At 49.2% G+C, this 6,000-nt stretch overlaps 1 protein-coding gene across 5 annotated transcripts in view; it reads left to right on the forward strand.

Moving 5' to 3' along the window:
- LOC144109472 (uncharacterized) overlaps positions 1-5,639 on the forward strand; it is a 48,209-nt gene extending 42,570 nt beyond the window's left edge. For all 5 annotated transcript variants that reach the window (XM_077642294.1, XM_077642295.1, XM_077642296.1 and 2 more), the window contains exon 13: positions 3,462-5,639. The gene's annotated coding sequence lies outside the window, so the exon portion shown is untranslated. The remainder of the gene's footprint in view (positions 1-3,461) is intronic.
- The last annotated feature ends 361 nt before the right edge of the window (positions 5,640-6,000 follow it).

The following is a 6,000-nucleotide window of genomic DNA, read 5'->3' on the forward strand; positions in this document are numbered from 1 at the left end:
AACACATGCTTTCGAAGGGTTGAGGTGTCCACCCAGATGTGGAGATCCGAGAGCTACTGCGCCCTTTCCATTCGTCAAGAACGTTTCCTTTCCTCAAAACACATGCTTTCGCATTCGTCCGCGTAAGCAGACTTAAGGGCCCTCAGAATTTTTTAGAACAAAGTAATGAGGGCATGTGCATTTACAAACATATACAAAACTACTGCAGATTAAAGGGAAGACTAAAGTTTATCGCTTTTCTAGTAATCTTGTTTCACTAGCTTTCAGGAAGGCTGACGTGCTGATTTTTTTTATCCAGGAGAGAGGTGACACGTGCACCAGCACCACATCAGTCTCACTGCGAGCAAGTAAATTAGATTATTAAATAGGCGATAAAATTTTGTCGTTTCTTCAATCTAAATTTTAGATGTGGTCATAAATGCGCACTCGCTTACTGCCTATTCGTTCGAAATAAAGGTAACGCGTGTGCTTTTCAATTAACTTAGCCGGAGTCAGCGGCCATTCGTCCTGTCCTGTCTGTGTCTGTGCTCGTCTGAAAAAGGTATAGCATTGAATTAGAAAAAAAAATTCTGAGGGCACTTAAGTCTGCTTACGTGCAGGAATGCGAAAACATGCGTTTTGAGGAAAGGAAAGGGCGCAGTAGCTCTCAAACCTTTACATCTCGGTGGACACCTGAACCGCGCCTTAAGGCATGTAACTGAAGGTGCCTATGTCCTGAGGAACGGAAAGGGCGCAGTGGCTCTCAAATCTACATCTCGGTGGACACCTGAACCGCGCCTTAAGGCATGCAACTGAAGGTGCCTATGTCCTTAGGAACGGAAAGGGCGCAGTGGCTCTCAAATCTTGACATCTTGGTGGACACCTGAACCGCGCCTTAAAGCATGCAACTGAAGGTGCATATGTCATCGGTCCAGCCGCCGCGGAGGCTCAGAGGTTATGCCACTCGGCTGCTGACCCGAAAGACGCGGGTTCAATCCTGGTCGCGCGGCCGAATTTCGATGGAGGCGGAATTCTAGAGGCCCGTGTAGTGTGTGATGTCAGTGCACGTTAAAGAACCCCAGGTGCTCGAAATTTGCGGAGCCCTTCACTACGGCGTCCCTCATAGCCTGAGTCGCTTTGGGACGTTAAACCCCCATAAACCGAACCAAACCATATGTCATCGGACCGAACCCCTGTCGCAAGCTAACATCCAACTGCACATCTCGACACCACGGTGGACGCCTCAACCGCACCTTAAGGGAAAACGTAGTCTCAGAAAGCATGCAAGTTGAAGGTGCATATCTCATTGGTCCGAACCCCGGTCGCAAGTTAGCCTCCAACTTGACTAAAACATGTATGCTGTATGCAAAGGGAAATGCTGTGACGTTACCTGGAATGCTGTATGACGAAATGCCACCGCATTTAGGTCAATCTGCGATGACATGGCTGGGATTTCGTGTGCACCTGTTGCTCAAAGCAGCGTCATCGCTTCGGCGGACGTGGTCTTGCGTCTCTTTCCATCATCCTTCTTCTCTCCTGTTTGCACGTGGCAGCGACTGTGACTCATCTCAGGTGTGACGCCATCACTCTCCCAATTTTGCGCCATCCTATCACGTGATCTCGCACGCCGGTGGCTCGGGTTCTATTTCCATCTAGATCCCAATCTTCTTTTCGTATTTTTATTCTAATGTCTCATGAATCATGGCCTCATATCACCGATGACGTCACATACCAATTAGTTATAGGGGACCAACTTCCGGCGACACATTTTGCGGACAGTTCCGGCGTCAACATAGCCATGTAATGCTTTCGCATTAAAAACTGAAATGTTATGCATCGACGTCGACCTGCCGCGGTGGCTCAGTGGTTAGGCCGCTCGGCTACTGATCCGGGGCACCCGAGTTCGAACCCGACCGCGGCGGCTCCGTTTAGATGGAGGCGAAGCGCAAAGGCGCCCGTGTGCAGTGCGATGTCAGTGCACGTTAAAGATCCCCAGGTGGTCGAAATTATTCCGGATACCTCTACTATGGCACCTCTTTCACCCTTTCTTCTCTGAGTTTTCCTTTATCCCTTCACTTACGGCGCGGTTCAGGTGTCCGCCGAGATGTGAGACAGATATTGCGCCATTTCATTTCTCCGACAACCAATTTTCAAGAAAGGTGCCGTAGTGGATGGAGGGCTCCGGAATAATTTCGACCACCTGGGGATCTTTAACGTGCACTGACATCGCACAGCACACGGGCGCCTTTTTGCGTTCTAGTCTTCATATCTCAGACTTCTTTTATGCCCACAGAAAGACGACACAAAAAGACAAGGTAGACAGGACGTCCTGTCTACCTTGTCTTTTTGTGTCGTCTTTCTGTGCGCATAAATGAAGTCTGAGTATGAACCAACTAGCCCCACAACGTATATTACTGGATTAGTCTTCAGATCACAGTGCAAATTTTGCGACGAGGCAGCAACTTCGGTCCACATGGTGTGGACATGTCCGACTATGTACGATAGCTCGCGCACTCTAGAATCCTGGGGGCTTTGCTCTGCAGTCCGGACCCTAATGTTCAGCAGCCCTTGCTGGGGCTGTGTCCCAAGGGATTCCAGCCGACGGCTAGGGGCGACGGGGGATCTCAGATGGACTTCTCTCCTGGCGTTCATTGACTGGTGTTTCATTAAAGTTGTTTCTCTCTCTCTCGCTAACGATGTGCTTTCCACGCCATAGCGACGGATAAATTTTTATTTCTTATTCTTTAAAAGTGCTGGTTCGGTGACACCGGCTTCTGCAGCTGCACTCCGCTAGTTACGCGCACGCGGGCGTAGTTACGCACATGCGCAAGCACCCACGTGCAGCCTTGGTCAGAGGTCTTGAGGCCAAAGGATTTGCCTTTGAGTCATACGGCAGCTCAACAGACTTTTTGAGAAGCCATAAAAAATGAGGACGAGAGTACTCGTCAGCCTGCAGAGATTTAGATGTTTACTGGTTCAGTGAGTGCCTCACTGCATGGATGCATAGCGAACCCATGTGTCTTGAGCACCTTTGACCAAGTATGTGTGCGTACAGGTAAAGTGTCCTAGGGCTGAAGAGCGCCATCCTGTTCTACTGCAGACACTCATTACCCGACAAGTTCTTTCTGGAAGACCTGGGGCTTTGCTTCTGGAGAACCGCGAAAGACGTTCGTTTAATAACTTCTCGTCTAGGCCACTTCGTGCGGTCTTGCGGGCCATACACGTGGCACGGGCTGTTCTGCGTTCTGTATGCATCGTACGTGTTCGTTGTTTTTCCTTGTATCATTCGTCCAAGCATGCATTATAACGTGTACAAAATGTCCGGTTGACCCAGGTGCCGGAATGCACCGGACACATACTCTATGTAAGCTGGGGTGTTCCAGTTTCCCTATGGCAGAGGAGATCTTGGCGCTGTAGACTGGACATGGAACATGCGAGTTGATTTAGCTTTTCTCTCCCCTTCCTCCGCCCTCTCCCTGCAGGAAGAATTGCTTCCAAACCCCGAGCCGGCGGAGTGGAGAGGTGCTCGGCGTTGCTTCAGTCCCACTCCTGACTACCCTCCTATGAACCGCCTGCAGCACTTCAACCGGCCCCACATCACCCAGCAACACCATCGCTTTCCGAGGCCAGTGCACTCGAACGACGCTGCCAGGAACAACATTGAGACGGCCAGACACGATGAGGGGGTGGACTCCTGGCGATACTCACGGCGCAAGATGTTTTAAAAGGATGCCCCCGACAGCAGTCTGAGCCAGCAGCTAGTCATTGATGAACCACTTGTCCTGTCTTGCCCTCGTTCGCCATGCTCTTTTGGAACTGCCACTGTGGAACTGCCACGGACAAAGTACCCGAATGCTGTCTGTAGTGTCAGTGCTGTCGGTATTGAACGCTGTCGATGATGTCAGGCGTCAGTGTGGGTGTGGTGGATGAGGGGACGGAAATTGCGCCCTTATGCCACGGAGCAGCACCCGATGATCTGACTGCAGCAAAGCCCTCTGCGTGGAGCTCCAAGTGGGTTGCTGGCCATCGAGCTGGTGTGTGCGTGTGTGTGCCGTCGTGCGCCCCACAGGCCTGATCCCGTACTGGTTTGCTTGAAAAGAACAAAGCAGCGTTTTTTTTATCTTGCAAGGTCTTTCAGAGCTAAGTGCAGTTCTCGTTGACTGCCTGTTTAACTTAAAGGAACCACAATGACAGAAGCTGCAGTGTCGCTGCTTCTTAGGCGTGTCCCAAGAGCGTGGTGTCAAAGGTGTAATTCACCGGATGTCGGCTTTTCTCTTTTGCTTTACGTTGTGCAGTTCGCGCGGCCGCGAGCTTGTCATATTTCAGTGTCATGTTGCGCATTAATTGAGGGCATTCAGGTTTTTGCTTCTTGAAGTATCATTGCGCTGGAGGCGTTGAGTGCAGTGACGTCGAACGTCTCGCTGTTCCAAACGGGTGTACGCTTGGGGTTGTTCGACGGACCTCAAAGGCGGGGGTATTCTAGCGATCCTATTTTGACTCTATATTAATTTTCTTTCGTTTTTTGTGATTTGATAACGCACGCCACGCCCCCAAGTTTTTCTTTGTCATTGGCTGAAGCCCAGCAGTGACGAGCTCGTGGCGTCCATTTAGCGAATCATTGAAAGCGAAAAAATCAAACAGAATCAAAATGAAACCTTTGCGTTATGCCAGCTCAAAGTTTCGTCGAAATTTCGTGTGTTCATTGTATCCGCAATGTTGGGTATACTGGTGATCCAGCTTGCGAAACGTTTCTGCTGTAGCGCGGAAACTTTTTGTTCCTTCGCAGTTGTTTGGTTGGTGCAGATCAGTACAGCAACGATTGTGTAGCTTTACATCAGGCGGAATTCATCAAGAAAAAAAAAAGACGTAGTTCTTGGTCAATGCTACATCGGCGCATCATACTTTTTTGTAGAGTACATCACATGTTATAAAATCTAAATAGGGGCACATTAAAGGTTATGAAAGAAAGGGCAATATAAAAAACAACGGCTTTTTGGTTTTGATGGCTAAGGACTTTTGTAGCGTCATGGTAGCAGCCCTGACAATCGCTCTTGCGCTTATTACAAACAAAACTGTGTTGCACAGGGTTGCATACTTAGGTCGTATAATTTTTCTTACATGTGCCTGTTCTTATGCTACAGTGCCAGGCGAACCTTTCATAGGGACTTTGTGCCTTTTTCGACGTTCCTTGGTAAATGGGCGTGGGTTATTTTTGAAAATGTTAATTTCTTAGTGCTTTGTCAGTATTTAATTAGGAGAAATTATTCGACAAGAGGAGGTTTCGACCATTATCTAGAATAGGTGCAGCCCTGGCTTAACCTGCCTAAATATGCTCGGTGCATCCTGTAGTTAGAGTCGTTTAAAACGCTGTCATTCTTGGGCGCTGAAGGTCTACCGTTAATGTAATGTTTTATTCCATTGCAGTGTTGAGATGCACGGTTATCAGTGTGCCAGGACTTTATGTTAATGGAAGTCTTGTGACGTTGGAGACGTCATAACATGCTTCATTTTTCTCTGTCCACGATGAACCCATTTACTGGGACATGTTCTTCATACAGATCTAGTCGTGAATTCTGAACTCAGTGCTTCATTTTATGTTTGTGCAAAAGCTTGTGGTGTGTATATGTGTGACAAAATAAATGCAGTTAACACACATGTAATCTCATTAAAGCGGAAGCTTTACTGGCCTAGTCAAGCCAAGGTCATCGGCGCCTAAATTTGACCTTGAAGGGGAGGAGCGGTGGTGGTGTGGCAGTCACTTGACATACCACATCAATCTCCGCCGCCGTGCGGACCCCTGCGCCGACAGCCGCCTTGGCAGCTGTGGCCACGTGACTAACCACATGACTCGGCGTTTGCTGTAAAAAGAAGCCGGCGACGCTCTCCCGCATTCGCATTGCAGTTCTCGCTATGGACGGAACCGGTCTGTCGGAGCCGTCTACGTCGTCGGGACGCTTTCGCTAAACAAGGCTTAGCTGAGCTTACTTAGTGCGTAAGCAGTTCTGCCCGCACTCCCCGCTT

This window comes from Amblyomma americanum, chromosome 11 (assembly GCF_052857255.1).
Source record: "Amblyomma americanum isolate KBUSLIRL-KWMA chromosome 11, ASM5285725v1, whole genome shotgun sequence".
NCBI classification, from domain to species: Eukaryota; Metazoa; Arthropoda; class Arachnida; order Ixodida; family Ixodidae; genus Amblyomma; species Amblyomma americanum.